Source organism: Cryptomeria japonica, chromosome 10 (assembly GCF_030272615.1).
Source record: "Cryptomeria japonica chromosome 10, Sugi_1.0, whole genome shotgun sequence".
Taxonomy (NCBI): Eukaryota; Viridiplantae; Streptophyta; class Pinopsida; order Cupressales; family Cupressaceae; genus Cryptomeria; species Cryptomeria japonica.
In genome coordinates this window covers 663,757,502-663,782,003 of record NC_081414.1, presented here as the reverse complement: position 1 = coordinate 663,782,003, position 24,502 = coordinate 663,757,502, and positions in this window count along the sequence as shown.

The window sequence follows — 24,502 nt, the reverse complement described above, 5'->3', positions numbered from 1 at the left end:
AGAAATATTTTTTAAAAAATAGTTAGTAGAAGTAGTATAATTGTAGCAATAGCCAAAATGAGGTATAGATAGTAGAAAGTTTTTTTAGAAGAAGTCTCTGCAAGAGAACATATGGCAGTTTTAGCACTATGAAAATATAATGGGCCTACGGGAAATTTTGTAGTTTAGTGATATAACTCAGAAACTAATTGAGCCTATGGGCTCCTCTAGTCATGCAAAGGAAGGAATTTGACAAGAATGTAATATTATCTTTTTTCTCAATCAATGATGGGAACTAGCCCTAACCAGTAGCTTAATTTTTAAAAAAAGCATTGTTATTATTCTTTGTGAATAATAATACATTATATTATAATTATTCTTGATTATTTTGTTCGATATTATTTGATTTGAATTATACGGTGAATGTTTAAAGTTTTGAAGATAGATCTCTTAAAACTAAACTCAACATTCATGTGATATAAGCATGATTTATTTTGGACGAATATCCATGCTTAATCTTATTTGCATTGGAGTAGTACTAGTATGGATGAAATGCTCTAAAGTTCCAATTCTTCACTCCTATGAGAACCACCTAGATGTAATGAGAGTCAAGTGGATAATTCATGCTCACAACAGATGGATTCCTTTAACAACTAGTTATGGAATATGGACCGATGTGTTCAACTCAAAAATTGCAAGTTGAATCCTAATAAAACATCACGTAACTCGGTACACTATGAAAATTATTACCTTCTTGATAATGTATGAGCTAAGGGGCTCTATAATGAATAGTTCATAAGATATACAATTTATAGAAGTTTTTCCAAATGGAGCAGCTAGTTGATTGAGCTTGATCTTAAGAGAAATTCCATTGTTATGTATGCTTGACTCAAAGTACTACTAATGTGGGTGAATTCCCAAAAAATCTTTTTGATCTACCCCTCAGAGAGTTAACTATATCTAATGAGTTCCAAGGAGGCCATTCATGCTCACAAAAGATGGGTTCTTATAAACCACTACTCATGAAATGTGGGTCAATGAGTTCGACTAAGAATTGCATAGATGAATTATGATAGGAAATCACACTATTTGACATTTTACAAAAAACACCAACTTCTTGTCACTTGATTATGTAAGAACTGAGGAGATCTGTTTAAAATGGTTCATTAGGCATAACACTTGCTAACAATTTTTTGAATGGGATAGCTGACTATGTACAATTTTTGGAAAATTTTATGGTTAAGTATGTTTGATTGAGTGAGCCTTAATGCTTCACCACAACAAGTTTCACATTAATATCATTGATGCTAAATGGATTATTTATCTAAATAGCGGACGGATTCTTCTAAACAATTAGTAATGACATATAGATGAATTGAGGAGATTTGTTTAGAATGATTTAATGGAAAAAAAACTGACATCATGTTGTGGATAACATTCAATACGTTAATCATCATTAACATGGATTAACTAGTATAATTTTAGGAATAAAGCCAAGCACTCGTTAAGTGCTGTCGGCACTACATCCCATGTTTACGATTCGAATTATAATCATTATAGATGAATTGAGGAGATTTGTTTAGAATGATTTAATGGAAACAAAACTGACATTATGTTGAGGATAACATTCAATACGTTAATCGTCATTAACATGGATTAACTAGTATAATTTTAGGAATAAAGACAAGCATTCATTAAGTGCTGTCGGCACTACCTCCCATGTTTACCATTCGAATTATAGGAATACTATATTTAATATTACTCTTGGTTATTATGATGCGAAAGAATGAAAATTATGGGAGAAAACTCGGCCCATATGTAAAGGCACATAGATCAAAATTAAATCAAAAGAGATCGCAATGCCCTTAGAGTATTCAATAATCAAACAAAATGAAATGAATGAGCTTATATCCGAGTGGTAGTTTAAGCCAAATGGTAGCATTGTCAGTACGCATTAACGTGGATCTGGATTGGCGACCTTTGTGTTAAGGATAATAAATTCTAAATAATAATCATTAATATAGATTAAGGCAAGACAATTCCATACATTCAATATCAAAACTAGAGGAAAGTAGAGTAGAGTGGATAAAACTTACAAGAACTAATGCTCTTGTTAGTGCTGCGAACAGCCTTCAATGTTCCCACTGGAATGTAAAGTTATTGGCCGAGTGCTGCTGACTCTACATCCACCCGATAATCTAAATTTCATAGTAAAAGGAACATGCTTGGCCCGCACCATCTCCCTATAAAAATAGGTTAGCGGATAGACGATAGCAGACAAATTCAAGTTAGAAGAAAGATGGCTGGCCGTGGGATTTATGTTTTCATTGCCTTTGTTCTCCTGAATGTTTCGTTCTGCAAATGTGTGACCATCACATTTTCGAGCAACACTGGAAGTCTGAACGCCGAGGAAATAAAAACGGTTAACGATACTCTGACAGTGATGGCGTACAATACGGAGCATGATATTGAGCCGGATAGAGAATATCATGCTGGTCGCTTATTCACCAATTACCTGCACCTGAACGGGAAGGGCGTGGTCATAAGATTTACTCGCTGGAGGAGCCAATGCACCGTCTCCATGTCCCCCATCGACACGACCAAAGGCAGCGAAATAGTGGAGGCATTCGTGTCGTTAGTCTCATACTTTGGCACTTATCTGGATAAGGGCACCGAGTGGGTTTTTGTCTCCAACGACAGATACTGGATCGATTACTACGTGAGACAAGAGAAAGTGACTCCCCTGCAGCTTGCTGATGCTCCATCCTACAAGATCCTTTCCGAAGGTGAAGCAGCCGACTGCACCATCAAGCCCCACATGCTACTCTCGCACCACAGTGCCCCTATTTTGAATGAATTGCACCCTGGAGACTATCTTCGCTCTCCCGATGCCAAATACAACCTCACATTTTCACAGACTGACTGCGTGGCCTACTTCAAGGATGCAGCTGGCCATATATTGTGGCGTACCCCTTCCACCTATTATTCCTCGCCTCAGAAGAATTGCTATCTAGCCTTGCACAGTGACGGAACATTGGAATTGCACAACCTGAAAAAGCCAATCTGGAAAACGGTGAGTGCTTGCTCGCCTCTGACTAAATGCCCTGGAGCTCAATCTTTGGCTTTGACTGATGGAAATATAAAACTCTACACAAGCCTGGACGACCACCTAAGTGTTTACTGGACTGCTATATAGTCCACTTGGTAAAAACAGTAGCTGTCTTTTAGCTACAGGGATCAAGCGCAAGGCTTTCCCTTATCTAAATAAATATACAAATTTCTATGTTTGCCATGTAATATCGATACTATTCTCTAGCTTAGTATCTTGCCTTACCCTACTTTTTCAATTCTTATTCTACTGTGAACATAAATATCACAACCAAAAAAGTATCTTTAATGAATATTCTAAAATAGTAATTATGGGATAGTCTTTTCAAATTTCCCCTTTAACTCATTATTATCTGTAGGCACCTAAAAATGGTCAATGCTTGCGGCATCATACTTTAACATGTCTATGTTACCTTCTTTTAGGGTTTTCACATCTTATTGGCATTTCTTCTATGTCACACACTTGATCTTCATCATTTGTCGACATCTTGTTATTCCTATGCATTTCTTCCTCTTTCGATTGTGTTTCTCGCATTGTCAATTAGGTCTTGTCGACATCATCATGAATTGCAATCTTTGGTCATAATCAATTTGTCATATCAATTGGACATCGTCAATCCTAATTGGTGTTGAATTAGGGTTTTGTCCTCAATCTTTATCATTGTCAATCATCTTATCATGCCAATTGGGTATTGCCAACCCTTCTCGATGTCAAATTAGGGTCTTGTCCTTGGTCTTTGTCAATTTCAAACAATCTTTGATCAACCATCATCATTATGGATCATCTTATGTCAGCAATTTGTCAATTCCTTATCAATTTGCGACCGATTTGTCATGCGACTTTCATCAAGTTGACCATTTTATCAATCTTTGATCGATTTGTCATTGATCTCAATTAATTATCATTTCTCATCAATTTGGACCTATCAGTCATTGGTCCTCATCAATTGGCATCTATCAATTTTTGATCAATTTGTCATTGATTCTTGTCAACCAATGTCGATACTTTATAAATTATGAGTTCTCATCATTTAATCATGATCGAATCGACCTTGTATCAATTGCATCAATCATTCAATCTTATCATGACCTAGTTGTCATCCTTTCATTTCTATTTCATCTCCTAGGGTTTTATGATTTAATCATTTAATCCTATTAACTTTTCCTTCTAGGTTAAATAAAATAATTTATTCATCCTAGGTCCTCTTGTCACAATTAAATGTTTCATTTAATTGGCTAATTATGTCCTCTTTGTGAATTAATTAATGAATGAATACTTGTTAATTAATTTCACCTAATTTCTAATTTTTAATTTCTTAATTCCTAATTCCTCTTTTCCATCTAATTTTTTAATTTTCGAATTTCAAATTTCTAGTAATTCTTCCCTCCTAATTTTTCCCAGTAATTTCTCCTCCTAATTAGCCTCTCTTTTTGTGCTCAGTCATGTCATATAATTTGAGGCTATTCTATCTCTCAATCATGTAATAATTTATGAGAAAATATTGCTTTCAATTTGTCATAAATCAAAGGGCTATTTTCTCTCTCAATCATGTCATAATTTGATGAGCACAAATTGAGATCAATTTGTCACATTTTCGCATAGCAACTTGTCATGAAATTGGTCATTCAATTTGTCATAATTTATCACAAACCATGCCAATTAATTATTTTGTTGCCCTTTTTGAATGTCAATTAATTATTTTGTTGCCAATTAATTATCTTTCTAAGTAGGGGTACAAATCAGACAGTTTATTGATGATTTGTCCAACATAATATTTTATTGAAACTACTAATTGATTTGGTGCGTGTGGCAGTCAAAGAATCTTATGAAAACTAAGTGTTTGTGAATTTTAGATTAGTTACACACTTCAATTTTTCTAAAGGTTAAACAATCACTGTTTATCATATCCTGTTTTCTTTCGATTGTGTGCTTTTACCTTTAGAGGGTCTACCACCTAATTTGCCCAATACTTCATCTAGGCATTAGTGAGAGGAAACGATCCAAAGTGGTAACTAGCTAGAGCCAAGCTCTTCTAAGCCACTATAATCAAACGTGTTTGCAATGAAAGTTGTAAGCAATGGGTGTTCGAATAGCATAGCGATGATTAAATTCTTTGGATCTATGCCCACTCAAATGGATGCCTTGACTAAAAACCTTTGTACTTGGAGACCAAAAACCTTCTACTTGTTGACTCGGGTGTTATGATACGTGCATGCTGAAGAAACCCCTCATGTGCCCTTCAATTCGAGATAGTAAATTCTTGGGAAGTCATTCCCCTTGAATTCGAAGCTTGGCATGCTCATACAAGTGAGTGTTGTGGAGGGGAGCTAGTGCTACCAAGCTTCTAACTATCTGATTGAATGAGGTATTTTGAGTAAGAATATTCAACAAGTATTATCCTTTCCAACCTTAGGACTTTGTCACTGAATGTGCATGAGTGGGTGAACTCACTGGTTCCCACTTTTTGACCAGCTTTGACACTAATATGAATATTTTGAAAAAAAACCTTCACTTTCCGACACCTATAACTTTTAAACCATTAAGAATTTGAAGATGATATAAAATAGTGATTTTTAACATCTTGTTTGTAGATTCTAAATATATTTTTTTCAAATTTTTTTGAATAAAATTTTATTGATTTCTCCATCTCCCTCAAAAAGTAGTTTTTTACAGCAAACAACATTTTTAAAGAGTGATGTGTATCCCGAAACGCATAATTTTTTTTCTATAAATGATAAAAACTTAATTCTTTTGAATTTTGGTTTGTAACATCAATACCCAGGGCATGCAGTTGGTTTGATAGTGATATGTTGAATATTTTTCATTTTATTAAGTTTTTAAGTTCGACTAATTATAATTTAGATATAGGTGTACGTTTGAACACATAACTTGTTCTATATATATCAAAATTCAATTTTATTTTTTTTGCTAGAAAGAAAACATCAATACCTAGTTCATAGATATTTTTCAGATTTTTTTTTAATTAGTTTACTATTTTTCCCAATGCATTGAACAAAGAAGTTCATGTTCAGTGAAAAACCCACATTCATAAGAAATAAAATAAAAATATATTAATGAAATTAAATATATTAATTGTTATACTATTTGGAAATCCTATAATAAGGACTAAATACTTAAAAAAAAAAAACTTTTAAATGAATTAATTTGACCCCCCAAAAGCTAATGTAAAATTGGTTTTTTATCAGCATTTGATAGATGCAAAGGAGACTCCATTGCAAGTATGATTTAGAAGTAGAGAGGTTCTATCCAAGAAATTTTGATCTAAGAGCCTTTGATTTAACTCTCTCCAATTAATTACTTAAAATGGGACCTCTTAAAGCTTAAATCATTATATTTTTTTAAAAATGTATGATTTCAGCAAAAATCAGGACGTACCAAAAAGTGGGAACCAACTTTGTGAGTTCACCCGCGTGTTTTTTGTCAAAGTCAAACAAACATCTTGTCTTTAGTTCTTGTTAAAAGTGAATCATAAACAAAGGACATAATCAACCTTACAAACACTGGCAAAAATAATCTTTCAAAAAGAAGTCATAATAAACTTTGATCATCAAACTCAAATAGGTGTCCAAACAAGATTCAAACAAAGTCAAATTTGGTTCAAAGTAATTCAAAGTATCCATCCAACAATTTGCAATTATTTTATCAACATGGCTTGTCAAAAGATTGGGTACCCTTATTTCAACATTCATGTCACTTAGGGCTAGGTTTTGCATAGTCCAACTTAGGTCTTAGGATATATTATCACCCTCCTTTATTTTTATTCCATTTCATTGCAATCAACCTCATTTTACACTTAGGTCTAAAAATCATTTCCCTAGGTCTTCATTTCATTGTCATACCCAAGCTAGGTTTTCACTTAGGTTGCAATCTTGCATTTCCATTGTCATCCCAAAATTAGATCTTCACTTAGGTCATATGATTTCCTTTCATTCCCTTTTCTTGCATTACATCATACCATTGCATAGTCCAAAACTTTAGGTCATATCATATTCCAAGTTTTGTCAATATTTTAATTCATACCTTAAGCTCATATCATTGCATAATAGCCTTGATCCATTTCATACCCTTAGGTCATTTCATTTTTCTTCTTAGTTCATATTCATATCATATCTTGGGTCCATACCCTAGGTATTTGTCAATAGTCATTGTCCTTTTACATAATAGTCCCAAAATTAAGATTTTCCAGACTTGAAAATTTGAATCTCTAGATTAAACCCATTGTTGTTGTTAGGGAGTCTTGACCTTGTCCAAAATTTGTCCTGTTGTCAACATCATTTTGTCAAACCTATCCTAGTATCCAAGTGTATAGGTGCAATATTATCATTTGTCCTATCATCATTTTATCCTATTATCATTTTGTCCTTTGTCGTCTTATCCTTTTAAGGTCTTGGCTTCATTTCAATTTACCAAGGTTGCATCTTTAGGCTTGCATTCCAAAAGTTTGTCTGAATCTTCAAAAATACAAAAATATAGGTTGCACTCTTTCCCTAGATTGCATCATCATTTGCTAAGACTACATTTAGTTGCATACCCTTGTCATTCCAAAACTTCAAAAAATTCCAAAAACATAGGTTGCATTGTCAATCATTTGAGTCGCATTTAGTTGTACCTCATTTTTATTTCAAAATACAATAACAATAAAAAACATAGGTTGCATGCTTTCCCTAAATAGCATTGTCACATCCCAAAGTTGCACTTAGTTGCATATCATTATTCCAAAAATTAAAAAGACCAAAAACATAAGTTGCATTGCTAATCATATAGGTTGCATTTAGTTACACCTCATTGTCATTTCAAAATCCAAAAACTCCAAAAACATAGGTTGCATTGTCAATCATATAAGTTGCATTTAGTTGCACCTCATTGTCATTTCAAAATCCAAAAACTCCAAAAACATAAGTTGCATTGTAATCCTTTTAGGTTGCATTAGTTGCATACATCATTTTTAAAATTCAAAATCCCCAAAATAATGCATAGCATAGTGATATGCCTGTTGAAACAAGATTCCAAGCTCCTATGATGCAAAAAAAATTGACGTATCAACCGATGATTGGTCCAATGTATAACACAATGCAATCCAATTTTAATCCAAGACAATCACAATTCTATCCAACCCAACAACAAGATAATATCATACAACCAAACTTTGATCCACATGTTGGTCCACCTGCAAACATGATACCAGAGTATGGAATTGCTTAATTAGGACCACCGCCACACTTTGAATCAAATTCTATGCCAATGCAACCAAGATGTGGCAATGTTTCACCAATGCCACCAATGAATGTGTCACCAATTTTTTATTTAAATAAGTCAAGGCAAGATCACTTACAACAAAGCCCTTTGTCAAATGGCCAATGTATCTTTCATCCTGATTATGGTTATATTTGAGTTCAATCATTACCAAATTTCCAAGAAGATGCAAATTAAAATGATGAATTATGCATAGAATCTAAAGTTAATGAGGTGATGAACAATCCCGAGTTTGTGGAATTTTTGGACCAAGTAATCTTAAGAAATCCTTAAAAATACCTCCCACACATTATGAGAGACATGGCCTCAAGTCCTAAGTATCGATCTCTTATAACTAATGTAGACCTACAATGGGCCTTGGCATGTGAGCAAGCAAAATGTGTCCCACAACAAGTTAAAACAAGTCAAGTTCAAAATCATGTTTTTGAACAAGAGACAAAAATTCCACTTGTCCAATATCAACAACAAATTCAACCCATGTCTAGCAATGGCTCATAAATCCATCAAGAATTTGACTGTCAATTGGCCACCACTTCCCCTCCCATTCCATCATATTTTGGAGTTTCACAAGAGAAATTTCCACCATCTCCTCCAAATGATACTTCTAATAATGCATCCTCCCAAGGGCTCTCCGCAATAGAATTACATGCTAATCTACGTCTTTATACAAATCCCTTGTACTATTTGGAAATGCAAGATTCATTGCTACCAAATGCTTCTCTTTTAGAGAATCTGATACAAAGTCCATCACCCTCATGTCAAAGCATTTATTCCTTGCCAAAATCCCCCGTGTATGTCCAAAGTCCAACCCTATGTCAAGAGGATGATTCAAAGTGCAAAGAAATAAGTGTTGAAATAGATCAAGATCAAGAACCTAAAAATTTTCCATTGCATACTACATTTGACCAAGATCTCATTTCCTTTGATGATCCCTCTACTCCCATCCATCCTATCCAAAGACCTATTGACACTCTACTCCCTAAGCAAGATCAAGATATCCCAATCCATCCTATCCCAAATGATCCTCTTCCATTGCATGACCAAAATGTCCTTTTAAGTCCCATTGACAATCCACTCCTTGAGCAAGGTCAAGATATCCTTTCCATTATTCCTAATGACCCCATTGAAATTCAAGAGCGAAGAACCTTTAAAGAAGAATCCAGTGATCTTCCTCCTTGTCAAGATCATACTATCCCTTTATATCCTCCACAAGATTCCTTTATTCCTACATCTCCATGCCTTAATCCTCCATGTACACTCCAAGATCTCATTTCCTTTGATGATCCCATTATTCCTCCCACTCCATCTCACGAAGAGCCTGTCATTGATCCTGATCCCTCTAGTGATCATGATCCCCCTCAGGATTCTAACATATTTGCGCAAGATATTCATGAACCCCCTACATGCATAATGTGTTCCTCCACTTTGATCCATTCCAATCCACTTCATGATTCATTCATTCCTTCCATATCGACACCCACTTCATAATAGACTCATGTCTTCTTCCCAAAGAAAAGAGTATCATACGGATCATAAAGGAAAAGGTTTAGACCTTCACGAGCAAGAACCCCTCCATATCAAATAAAATATTAATGGTCATGGATACACAACTCACTCTCAAGGTGTTGGTGTCCTTCCATCAAAATCCAAACATGCACCTCACCCTCCATTCCTTCCATCCATTTTAGGTCCTTATATCCCTTTGTCCCCTATCCAAGGTCAACAAAGGCACACGTCCTTGAGCACCTTCCATCCATCTAAAAGACCTTCATATAATTCCTATCCATCCTTACATTCCTTTCCCTATCTAATAAATCTAGATACCAAGCATAAAGGTCATCAGTCCAACAATCCCACACATAGTCAAGGATCAACATGTCTAGTCTAATCGACATGTCAAAACAAAGAAAAACATGATCCACAGAGAAAAAGAAAACTCCAAAAGTCCACAAAGGCCCATTGCTCAAAAATAAAAGTAAAAAATTATATGGTTTCCTAAATCCCTTGTAGAAGCATTGTGTTCGAAGGAACCACAAAAGCATGAAAAATTAAAGACAATGTGGATTCCCAAGCGGCTCCTTGAAGCACAACATTCTAAAGAGAAATCCAACTTGGCATCCAAAATTTATATTCATCCATCCAAACCTTTCAAATATATTCCTATATCACCTCCTTCATCCATTTTGGGCCCTTATGTCTCAAAATCCCTAGCTATTCCTCCATTATAATCCTAATATCCAAAATCCACTTTTCCTCCATCAGTCCATCACCCCTCAAGGTGTGTGCCAATGTTGATCTTTCCAACATTTCCATTTACACAAGCACAATTCTTCCAATACCCTATCCATTATCTAATGCATATTTTCCATCCTTTCATCCATCCTATCCAATCCTTTGCATAAATTTGCCTTAGTCCCATCTCATTTCTAGTCATTATCCTACCAATGTCTTTGAGCATAATTTTAATAGTCATGGTCCATATTTCAAGGATACTATCGAAAAAACAATATGCTTGAGTTCTTCTTCCATCCCCTATCAGGTGTCCATTTTTTGCTGCAAGTCAAAACGTAAAAAATCAAAAGGAAAAAAAATATATAAAAAAAAGATCAAAAATAAAATAAAAATACAAAAAAAATAAAAAGTCAAAAAAAAGAAATAAAGTAAAAAAATTGAAAAAAAGAAAAAAAAAAAAGAAAAGAAAAGGAAAATAATTCATCCTTTGGTGAAAACCTTGCGAATAAGTGCCTTGGGCAAGTACCATGGTGAAAACCTGACAAACAGGTGTCATGTGTAATCTATGAGCTTCTTGCATACCATACTTGGAGGCAGGTTCCATTTATTTTATCATATTGCCCTATCATATCCTATCGCCCTTTATTATCTTATCATCCTATCGTCTATCATATCCTATCGACCTCTATTATCCTATCGTCTTCATATCCATATTCCCTTTTTCCACCTTTGATCTTGACAAGGCTAAGGATCTTCAAGAATGTCATTCTTCCTATTCGCAGCTTTCAGTCTACCATAGATTTTGGTCTTTATCCATTGGATTATTACAAACTTTCATCCACATTCCTTGGCTTATTGCAACCTTGTTGTCACTATACCTTAGCCTATCACTACCTTCAGTCTATGTCTCTTATCCATTTTTTATCTTGCTTGTCCTATCCACATCCTAGCATCGTCCATGCACTCCTTTGCATCCCTTGATCTTGATCTAACATAAGGACGTAAAATTGGCAAACATGGTTTCAAAAACCTCTTGACGTGTCCCTCATGTCATGCCATTTCTTTACATTATCATATCTAGTATCTTATCCCCTCATGCAATAGTCCTTGGAAATTGCATCCATGTTGTCTCCATAATAAATGGCCTTTGTCTTTCCTTCTATCCACCAACATGTTAGCAGGCTTCTTTATCCATTTGTCAAATTTCTTGCATTGCTAGACATTGGGGGAAAAATCATAAAAAATCCATACAAATCAAATAATGTCTTGAAAAAATCCCTAAAAATCAAATAATGTCCTGAAAAAATTCAAAAAAATCGTAAAATATCCTAAAAAACATCATAAAATGTCTTGAAAAAAGCACCAAAAAAAAGTCCAAAAAAACCTAAAAATCAGAAAACATAAAAATCCAAAAACAATCATTTTCCTTTCATCAATAAATAGGGCTCTTTTGTACATAGACAAACATTTTAGCAAGAATCAAACAAAAAATACAGTAAACACTCTAGTTAAACAAAATCACGCATTAATTGTTCAGCAAACGAAGCATTCAAATTGATCAAACTTGTCGTATCAATCGAACAAAATCAACATTGCCATTCTCGGTCCTTTCGTCGACATTATCATGGGTCTTAGATGGGCAACTGCATTTCCTAAAACCAGACTGCATGATCATCCCTTTGTCGCAACACTTTCAACTTTTGACAACAAGATCAGGATGTTTGTTTGACTTGTTTGAATTTGTGAGTCTTATCTTTCATTAATTTATCTTTGACCATGTTCCTATGTTGCTTGATGATGTCACTGAGTGATTTAGAGTGGCCAGGATGGTTCTTGGTTGTTTTTTGGTTTGTTTTTTTGTTTGTAGAATGTTTCGTAGCATTCTGAGGCATGTATGTCTTGGGTGTCTGTCATAAGTACGCTGCCCATACCTTGACCTTTGACACACATTATGTCTTACGGTGTTTTGACTCATTCTTTGTCTGCAATATGTCTGCTTTATGCAAAGGGATTGCATTATTTCCCTAGCCTTCATTGCCATGGTGCACCGCATCTATTTTGTACTACCAAAATAAAGGTTTTCACCTAATTTTTGTGTATTTTTGCAAGAAATACTTTCTTCATCACTAACTCTTCTTCATCTAGTTTCTTCTTACTAACATTTCTTCCGTCAGTCCTCATAGTCAATTTGGTCTAGTTCTCTAATACACCAAAAATATTTGCATCCTGCATTCATTGGTTAGCACATTTGCATAGCATAATCATTTATTGCATTATAAAATAAAAAATATCTTGGTGGTGTAGCGTGTTATGTGGTATTTCTAGTGGTGTAGTGTGTTGCGGTTGATCTTGGTGTGATTTTCAGTGGTGATGCATGTTTGGAGATTTGGTTTAGGTCCATGCTATGTCATGTATATCATTATATTGGCCTGGTGGTTCATTTATGTATCGTGTGATGTAATTTTGTAATTGAGGTTTGAGGGTTTGGCCAACCTTATAGTCAAGGTTGATGAATTGTATAAAAAGGTGGTATAGTCATGTGATTTAGGGTGCCTATGTTGTGTCTACTTTATCAGAGAATGGTATATGTGTGCTTAATAAAATTTATCCTTTGGTGTGGTGAATTGAGAAGAGATTGTTGCAGGGAAGGTAAATGTGCTTAACTAGAGTTGTCATCAAGCATTAGTAGATGCTATTTTTATAGTTCATGTACTCTGGATTGCAGTCCGAATCTTATTGTAAGGTAGTGAGCCTTCCTTAAGGGTTGGACCCTTCTGGGTCCTCTTATTTTGAGCAGAGTGTTGTAGGCAATGTGCCTGAATGCATGTGCATTCCTCATTTGTAATATTTACACATACTACTACAGAGTATCATCTTATTGCTGGTAGGTTCCCACCATGGTTTTTCCCTTAATCGGGTTTTCCACGTCAAAATATTGGTGTTATGTGTGTTGATGATATTATGTTTATCTTTATTCATGATGTAGTTGTTTAGATATGAGATTGTGATTAAATTGTTTAATCCAGTGAAAACTAATTCACCCCCTCTTAGTTTTCCTTCTTGGTTGCTGCTAACAATTGGTATCAGACATAGATCCTTTGGAAGAAGCTGGACCACTTGAGGAGATCAGGGATGGCAACTTATGTGTTCAAGAAGGAGAGTCCTATATTTGATGGAAGTAATTATAGTGTTTGGAAGGACCAATGGAAGTTAATTTGAAGTTTCTTGGAGATGACTATTAGAAAATCACAAAGAATGTTTACAATGTTCCTCAAAATGGACTAGTTACTGTTGCTAAGATCAAGGATATTGAACATAACATAAGAGCTAAGGAAGTATTTCTTAGTGCCTTGATTGATTCAGAGATGACTAATGTTATGGGTTTGTAGACTGCACATAAGATCTGGAAGAAGCTAGAGACCTTGTATGAAGGATATGTGCAAGTTAAAGTTGCTAAGTTGTAGAGTTTGAAGGGAAAGTTTGAATCATTGAAGATGGGAGAAGAAGAAAATATATCAACCTTTATGGCTAAGGTGAATGATCTTATCATGAATATTAGATGTGTTGATGGAACCCTTGAAGAAGATGAGATTGTTGCTAAGGTGTTGAGATCTTTGCCTTCTTCTTACAAGCATAAAGTAGCTGGTATTAATAAGATCTAGAGTGTGACTACATTGACTAGAGACATGTTGGTTGGAAAGCTTCCTACATTTGAGTTGAGAAAATTTGGAGAATCAAATGGAAAATCTGAGACTGCATTCAGAGCCTTTGTATCTAGGAAGAAAAAGTATGATCCGAGAGAAAGTTCATGTTGGGTATCCAGATTTGAAAGAGAAAAGAGAGAAATGGAAGAACATGGAAGATAATTGGTTGAGATAGAAGCCCTTATTTCTCAGAGATTTCCTAAAGGAGCTGGTATGTATGATGGAAAGTTACATTTTAAATGTTTCTATTGTAATAAGATAGGACATTTTCCTTCTAGGTACCCTGAGAGAATGTCTAGATATGATAAGCATGATAAATTTGAAAGGCATGATAGATCTGATAAGTATGATAAATATGAGAAGCATGATAAGCCCTACCGGAAGTACAAAAATAAGAAGAGATACTATTATGCTTCTGATGAAGGGGTGACAGATGAGGAATCAGAGAATGGTAATTCAAAAGATGAATTTGTATTTATTTCTATCAAGGAATATGATCCAATGCCAGTGAATCCTATAAGCTACATTGTCGAGGAGAAAGCTTTAGCTGCTAAGATTGAAGAGAAAGATGAATGGGTGATTGACAATGGTTGTTCACATCATATGAAAAGATAAAAGTAAATTTGTGAGTATGGAAAGGTATGGTGGTGGAATAGTGAGATTTGAAGATGATAAAGCTTGTGTGATCCATGGTAGAGGTTCTATATCTTTTAATGGTACACATAATATTGATGATGTATTGTATATTGAAGGTTTGAAGCATAATCTTTTGAGTGTTGGATAAATGGTTGACAAGGGATATGATTTTCAATTCAAGAATGGTAAATGTAAGATCCTAAATTCCTCTGGTATAGAGATTGTATCAGGAACTAAGACTAAAGGTAATATCTTTGACTTAAATGCTGGTGAGAAAAGTTGTTGGATTGCTTAGATTGATGAAATTTGGTTGTGGCATAGGAGAATGTGTCATGTTAATTTTGATTGCATGGAAAGGACAAGTTCTACTCAATCTGTTAGATATTTTCCTAAGACTGTGAAGCTTGCTAATCTGGTAGTTAGGAGTGTCAGATGGGAAATCAAAGAAGAACTTCATTTAAGAGTAAGTTGTATTCATCTAATGGATTGCTAAATCTTGTTCATACTAACTTATGTGGTCCTAAAAGAGTAAGAAGCATGAAGGGTGACATATATTTCAAGTTTCTAATTGATGATTAATCAAGGATGACATGGGTTACTTTTCTAAGGGAGAAATCAAAAGCGTTGGAGAAATTCAAGATATTCAAAGCTAGAGTGGAGACAAAGACAGGATTGAAGCTGAAGTGCCTACGATCTGACAGAGGAGGAGAATTTGCATTGGGAGATTTTGATACATTCTGTGAGAGGAATGAAATTAGAAGATAGTTATCTGCTCCTAGAATCCCTCAACAAAATGGAGTTGTTGAAAGGAAGAACATAACTATCTTAGATGTTGCAAGGACTATGCTGATTGAAGGGAATGTTGCACAAACCTTTTGGAGAGAAGTTGTTAGCACTGTTGTTTACACATTCAACTAGGTGCATGTTAAATGTGATTCTGATAAGACTCCTTATGAGCTATGGTTTGGTCATGTTCCTACTGTTAAATATTTCTGAATTTTTGGAAGTAAATGTTATATCAAGAGAGATGAGGATATATAAAAGTTTGATGCAAGATGTGATGAAGGAATCTTCTTGGGATATTCTACTAAGAGAAATGCCCACCAGTGCTATAATAAGAGACTAAAGAAGATAGTTGAGAGTGAAAATGTGAAGGTAGATGAATGTATTGGAAATAAGATCAAAGCATGCAGATATGATTTTGATGATGAAGATGTTGTTCCTAAGCCTTTGTAGACAAAGATCTTGAAGCAAATTGATCTAGTGGAGATAGTTCATCTAGATATTGTTGTTGCCAGTGAAGAAGTGCAAGATCTTGAAAGTCAGAACAATCAGAAGACTCTAAGGTATATAAGGTTGAATCATTCAAAAAATCAGATTATTGGTGACAAGAGTAAAGGTGTGACGACTAGGAGAAGGATTGTTGTTGAATAAATATGCTTGATTTCAAAGATTGAACCTAAGGATGTAGCAAAAGCATGTAAGGATGAAAATTGGATAAAAGAAATGGAAGAAGAGCCAAATCATATTAAAAAGAATAAAACTTGGGAGCTTGTTTCGAGACCTAAAGACAAGAATGTGATTGGTACTAAATGGGTGTTCTAGAATAAAATAAAAGAAGCTGGTGAAGTGGTCCGAAACAAAGAAAGATTGGTATGCAAAGGTTATTCTCAGATGGAAGGTATTGACTATGAAGGAATTTTTTCTCCTGTAGCTATAATTGAAGTTGTTAGATTGCTACTTGCATATGCTGCTTATAAGAACTTTAAAGTATATCAGATGGATGTCAAGTTAGCCTTTTTTAATGGTGATCTTGAAGAGGAATTCTACATTGAGCAACTAGATGGATTTTCTTTATCAGATGAAGGAGATATGGTATACAAATTGAAGAAAGATCTGTATGGACCTGAGAAATACCCTAGAGCCTGGTATGCTAGATTGGATAAGTATTTGTTGAAACTAGGATTTTGTAAAGCTACTGCTGATAGTAATTTATATTTTAAAGTTGAGAATGAGAATATTTTGATTGTTGAAGTCTTTGTTGATGATACCATTTTTGGAGGAGATGATGATTGAGTATGAAGTTTGTTGATGATATGCAAAAGGAATTTGAGATGTCTATGATTGGTGGGATGATTTTTTTCTTAGGACTGCAGATTACTCAAACCAGTAAAGGTATTTTTATTTCTCAATTTAAGTATGCGAAAGAATTGTTGAACAACCTTGGGTTAGATGATTCTAAACCTATTTTAACTCCTATGGTGACTTGATGAAAATTGTCTAAAATTAATGAATCTCGGAAAGTTAATCAGACTCTGTATAGATCTATGGTTGGTGGATTGTTGTACTTAACTTAGACTAGACCAGATATTATGCATGTTGTTTGTCTTTGTGCTAGATTTCAAGATGATCCTAAAGAGACTCATGTTACTACTGTGAAGAGGATTTTTAGATACTTGAAGGGGACTGTTTACTATGGTTTGTGGTATCCAAAGAATGATGATATCCTACTATGTGCTTATACTAATGCTTATTGGACTGGTGATGTTGATGACCAAAAGGATACCTTTGATGGGGCATTCGTTTTGGGAAAGAAGTTGGTTTCATGGTCCAGTAAGAAGAAAGACATCTACTATATCTATATCTACTACTGAAGCTGAATACATTGATGCTGCTAGCAATTGTACTCAAGTAGTTTGGATGAAGTAGATGTTGAAGGATGTTAGAATTATTTATGATGAGCTTTCTATTATATATTGTGACAATTCAAGTGCTACCAATATTTCAAAACAATCTGATGCTGCATTCTAAAACAAAGCATGTGGTTGTTAAGTATCATTTCTTGAGAGAGAAAGTAAGTGATGAGGAAGTTAGATTCAAATATGTATCTACAAAGGATCAGATTGTAGATATTTTCACTATGCCTTTTCCTGTTGATACATTTATCTATTTGAGAGACAAGTTAGGGGTCTCTTCCCCTAGTGTTGAGAACTAGATGCATGGAGTTGCATCAATTTGGGCCTTATATTTTTATTTGGGTTGATGAGTTGGTGTTGCTACTCAGTCAAAGTAGTCAGTGGTTCACATGGTTAGTTATGAGTTTTGGGGGACATAGCATAATTTGTATTTTATCTTTGGCATTGTTGTCAAAGGGGGAGAGAATCGTGTGAAAAAATGCTTTATCTATGGAGCTTTGTGTGCATGATCTTAGGGGGAGTTTGTTACAGATTGCTGGTGTTGATCTATTTCCTTTGCATTAATTATTTTTCACATTCATATGTTTCCATCAATGTCAAAGGGGGACATTGCTAGATATTGTTGCTTCTAAGATATGTCATTGTCATTGATGTCAACATATTCCTGTGTTCTGGTGTTGCAGAGAGTTGTTTGGTGTTCTAGTGATTGCATTTAGTTGATATGGTTGGTTTATCTAATTGGGATGTTGGAATACTTTATTTCTTATTGGTTTCAATGACCTGAAATATTTCTTGATCATATTATTTGATCCAGTTTGTAGTTCATTTTTTTTATGTTCTGTAGTTGGCAAAGTTTTGTATTTGATCTGGTGAGCTTTGGTATGATTATATATTTGGTTGTAGATTTGGGAGAATGTTTTGGATGTTCATGTGTATCTTTAGTTCAGATTTTTCATGATTTGGTGCTCCGCAAACTATCTTTTTAGTCTAAATTGTTGTTGTTAAGTGTTCTTGAGAGTTAGCATGTTGATTGATGAAGATTTTAATAAGTGGTGCTAGTGCATCTATTGCAAATGGTTATAACATTATTTTTGGTATTTCCTGATCAATTTCTATTTGTTTTGGTTATCCACGTTGATTCTTGTGCACGTTCTTGGTGATTTTGTTGATCCAATGATATTCTTTGTGTTATGTTGTATTCCTGGTGGTATAGCGTGTTGCGGTTGATCTCGGCATGATTTCTAGTGGTGATGCATGTTTGGATATTTGGTTTAGTTCCATGCTATGTCATAAATATCATTATATTGGTCTGGTGGTTCATTTATGTATTGTGTGATGTAATTTTATAATTGACGGTTGAGGGTTTGGCTGACCTTGTAGTCAAGGTTGATGAATTGTATAAATAGGTAATATAGTCATGTGATTTAGGGTGTCAATGTTGTATCTATATTATGAGAGAATAGTTTATGTTTTATTAAGAAAATTTATCCTTCACTATGGTGAATTAAGCAAAGATTATTGCAGAGAAAACAAATGTGCTTAATCGGAACTGTCATCAAACATTTGCAGATGCTAATTTTGCAGTTCATGTAATCCCGATTGTATTCTAAATCTTATTGTAAGGTAGTGAGCCTTCCATGAGGGTTAGGGCCTTTTGTATCATCTCATTTTGAGAAGTGAGCTCTACGTAGTGTACCTGAATGCATGTGCATTCCCCATTTATAATATTTACACATACTATTGCAGAGTATCATCTTATTGTGGGTAGGTTCTCACCATGGGTTTTCCCTTAACTGGGTTTTCCATGTCAGAATCTTAGTGTTATGTGTGTTGGTGATATTGTGTTTATCTTTATTCTTGTTGTAGTTTTTAAGATATGAGATTGTGCTTCAATTGTTTAATCCGATGAAAATTGATTCACCCCCCATCTTAGTTTTCCTTCTTGGTTGCTGCTAACAAATAATAGAGGAAGAAACCGAATTCCAAAAACTCCTTTTATTTGTACCAATAAAATATTTGATTTAAATTGAATAAGTAGTTGCTTGCCACCATAGGAACACATATTGATTTACTATAGGAAGGGTCAGTTCACTTTTCTAAGTATGTTGAGAGAGCACAATTGTGACAATAAAAAATTTCCATGTGTGAGGTGTTGATGGTTATCTCTCCATTAGAGAAATTACATGGAATATTAGAAGATTTTTAATTTTTTATAAATTTAAAATGGATGCCTATTTATCTACAACTATGGTGTGGAGGTGTTAATAATCACACAACTTGTCAAAATAGCACATCTAGTATGAAGTGTCCTAAAAATGACTTCAAATATTTGACTAAAACTTAATATAAAAATCCCTAGTAATTGAATAAGAAAATATCATTTTTTATTAGTATAATATCATAGTTTTGTTTAAAGTATAACTTATATGCAACCTAAATGGACCGAATAACTATTCATAACCATATATATTTCTTATTTTAACTTTTCTGTCGAACACAAATGGACTAATGGTTGTATCAAAGAAAAAAAAAATTGATAATAACAACATTAAATTTTAAAATACAACTCACATCCAACATAGATTACCAATTTGTTGAACACTAAAACTTTTTGACAATTCTTGACATTTAATTGGAAAATATAAGTCATTCATTATGTGCAGATTTTATATTCATGATGGGACAATTATACATTTTTATCCTAACAGTTGAGTACATAAGAAGAATATTATTTCACTATGAGAATAATACTTGTATAAATTAACATCTTAGTTTCTTGAATAATTATCTTATTTTTTAAATGATAGTAAATGACAATGATATAGTGATATTTTGTAAAAGATAGAATATGACTAGTTGACTCTTCACTCTATTCACATAAGACATAGATGGATGGAATAGAAAATCCTATTTTCTTGAACTATTATGCATTTTAAAATCTGCCTATAAGGGTTGCCCAAGCAAAAATGTGTGCTTTAGGTAGACACATTTTATCCCAACAAAGATAAATAAAAATCTTAGTCTATTGAAGATGTTTCTGAACTATTAGTCTATATCCATCTTTGGAGTTATAATTCCCTGAGCTCGCTCCTTTCCAGATCAGAGTATCTAGTCCAATTGGAGATGATATAGAACCATTATTTAAAGTCTCCTTGAAATGGGATAAATCTTCTCTCTTAACATTGAGACCCTTAAACTTTTTCCATTTCTATCCCAAAGAAGACTCTCTATCAAGAAATTCAATGTAGTCTCTGACATGAATTCTTTAAATTATTTCACAAACATGGTTGATGTTGTTGGAATTCATCATTTTATCCAAAGTAGGATATCCTCCCAAAGAATCTGACTAAAAAGTGCCCTTTGACCATCTCCCACATCCCATGATATTTTCTCTAAAATCAAGTCTCTACGTTTTAATATAAAGCTCTAGGCCCTAGACCCTTTTGGAGGATTTTGGGTCCTAAAGAAGCCTTCCAGGCTCATATTTACTAAATATTTACTTTTAAGAATTCTAATCCATTTTAAATATAAATTTTTATACATTTTACAAACTAGCTTGGCTTCTAGAGCCTTATTTTGCAACACCCAATTTTCCAAAGCAACTCCCCCAAATTTTTTAGGTCTACAAATCTTATCCCAAGCAATCAATGCTATTTTCTTTTTTTTTAGCCATACATTGCCAATAAAAGGATGTCATTTTATTTACTAACTTTACATTGGCTCCTATTGAGAGAGATAAGCAAGAAATTAAGTAAATTGCAAGAGTTGAGAGGATAGCCTTTAGTATAGTGATTCTCCCTACCCATGAGATCCATTTGTTCTTCTATGATTCCATATTTTTATCCATTTTTTTACCAATTGGATCCCACACTTTGGTGGTCCTCAATCCTTTATCTAAAGGAAGATCTAAATAATAACAAGGGAGCTTCCCAACATTAAAGACCATACGATTTAATATCTCTTTCTCTATGGAAGACTTAACATTAAAGAAAAATACTTCAAATTTGGACTGATTTACCTGTTGACCTGATCTGAGAATTTTTATAAATCTAATTGCCTCCTTTCTATCAGCATGACCATAGATCATAGTATCATCTACAAATTGATGCTAAGAAACCGTCTCAATTACATTGGTGATCTTGATATCTCTAAGAAAGCCATCTTGTTGAGCTCTATCCAAATCCCTTACCAGAACTTTTGCCATTATTATTATTATAAAATAAGATTTTATTTAAGAAATAAATATATTGAATATTTTAAATAATTTATAATGTGAGAAAAGAATTAAAGATTAGATGTAGATAATGATTAGGAATAAATAATAAGATAAGATTTTCATTGCAAATAGGGTGTAATTTGTGTTAAGATTCTAGTTCAATTATGATCATATTAACTGAAGTTTAGGATAAGGTTATACTTATTTTTAGTGCCAGGGTTATAAATTAGGTAATACAGTATACAAATAATAAAATCAATCTTTGTGTTTCATAAAAAATTTAGGTGTACAAGTTTAATCTATAGAAGATTTTAAAATAACTCTTACTATAAAAACAAAACCAATAATAAAAGGAAAAATTTAAATAAATAAAAATAATGAAGGTTAGGATTAAGGTTAAACTTATTTTTAGTGTTTGGGTTATAAATTAGGTAATAAAGTATTCAAATAGTAAAATTAATCTTTGTATTTCATAACATGTTTAGGTGTACAAGTTTAATATATATAAGATTTTAAAATAACTCTTATAGTAAAAATAAAATGAATTAAAAAAGAACAATTTAAATAAATAAAAATAGTTGTCTTCATAATGATTTTTTTGTGTCTTTTACATAGATTTCTATAAATATAGGTTTTATTAACGAATTAAGATTTGTCCTTATATATAATACCTTAGTATGCAATTTGAAAGTTTTCATGTTTTAGTTGGTTCATAGTGACTAAATAAATGGAAATGTTTGAACTAAAAATTTAAATTTTTAAAAATAAGATTTAGATTTATGTTTTAAATTACCTAATTGTTTTAGGTCAATATCATAAACTATGAATCTAAATCTAATTGAAGAATAAATAAACTAAATATTAGATAGAAGTTCTAAAACTCAATATAAATAAAATGAAACTCAAATCAAATTAATTATCAATTTTAAAGAAAATCCATCATTTTACAAATTAATTGTTATATGAAAAAAATTAATCAAATTAAATCCAAATTTTTAATACAAAATATTTAAGTCGATAGGCTTTTAGTGGGGGCTTTTTTCCTGCCAAAGTGTAAGACATTCCAGCAAGGGGTCTTTCCTGATGACCGGTCACTTTTCTCAGTGAGCGACAGGTGGTGTCTTGGTTGTTTGACTTGGATTTGGATGTGTGTCCCTTGCACGAATCTTGGAGAAGTGGCAAACAGTAAGTGATGGGTTGTTCTTTATTTGGTTTTCATTTCGCATTATCATTTAGAATGTTTTTGGTCTATAAGTTTTAGTTTTTAAGGGTTTCGTCTACAAGTTTTGGCTTCATTAAGGTTTTGTTTGGCGTTTGTTGAGTGCAAGCTCATTGGCTTTCATTGAGTGCAGGTTCGGGCTACGAGTGCATTTGGTGAATGCATTAGAGTGGTTCGATCTGTGCATTTGGTGAGTGCGTGCATCTGTCTGCAAGTTAACTGATAGATTGTGCTTTGTTTGGTTCTCATTTCCTTCATATCTCATTATCATTTCAAAGGTTTTTTGTTAGCAAGTTTTTCTTTGTTTAGGGTTCCATCTATCATTCGGTCTATGCATTTGGTGAGTGCATGTATTTGTCTACAAGTTTTGGCTTCATTAAGGTTTTTTTTGGCATTCGTTGAGTGCAAGCTTGGGCTGTGAGTGCATTTGGTGAGTGTGTGCATCCGTCTACAAGTTAACTGATGGGTTGTACTTTTTTTGGTTTTCATTTTCCGTTATCATTTCGAATGTTTTTGGTCTGTAATTTTTTGTTTGTTTAGGGTTTCGTCTGATTAAGGTTCCATTTGGCATTCATTGAGTGTAGGTTTGACTACAAGGTGAATGCATTAAAGTTGTTGCAGGTGACCTATTTTACCATAGAGAAAGATTTTTGTTTGTTTAATGTCATGTTTGTTGGTGTTTTGATTATAGGTTTTTTGTTGATTAAGGTTCTTGGATGTTGACTCGTTGCAAACCTCTAAAATTTTTGGCTTCATTACGGTTTTGTTTGGTGTTCGCTGAGTGCTGAATGCATTAGACCATGTGGAGGTGAGTTATTCCACCGCCTAGAAAGGTTTAATTTGTTTATTTAAGGGTCCTCTACAATTTTTCTTGTTTGTTTTTTGATTAAGGAATCAAAATGATTTTTGTAATTTCTTCTCTTTTGCTTTTCGCTCCTCATTTTCCACTGAATTTTTTTTTCTCTGCAAGTTTTCAGTTGATTAGGGTTTAGTTTGGTGGTTGTCATGGGCACTGAAACACTCCTTGCATACTTCAACAATGTTCTGCTTTATTTTGGAATTGGTCACATTTTTCTCCTCTATTCTTACCTTTTTCGAGGTAGATAAGGGCGATCAACAAAAAAAAAAATAGAATATTGAATGTGTTTACTAATATGCAAGGTAACATGTTGTTTTAATGATATTTGGGAATTTTCTTATTGATGCATTTTCAGTTGTTGGTTCCCACAAAATAGTGACACAAATAATTGAACAAAGTTTTATAGTGAATAGAGGGATCCAAAAAAGAGAGGACATTGACAATGTAATCAAGAAGATTTTGGAAGAGAGCAATAGGATAAAGGAGAACCTTGGAAGGGTTCTTCATTAGCTGGAATGTAGAATGATCATGCGGGCTAGAACTCCTCCTCCTATTGCTGCTACTCTTATTTCCACCAT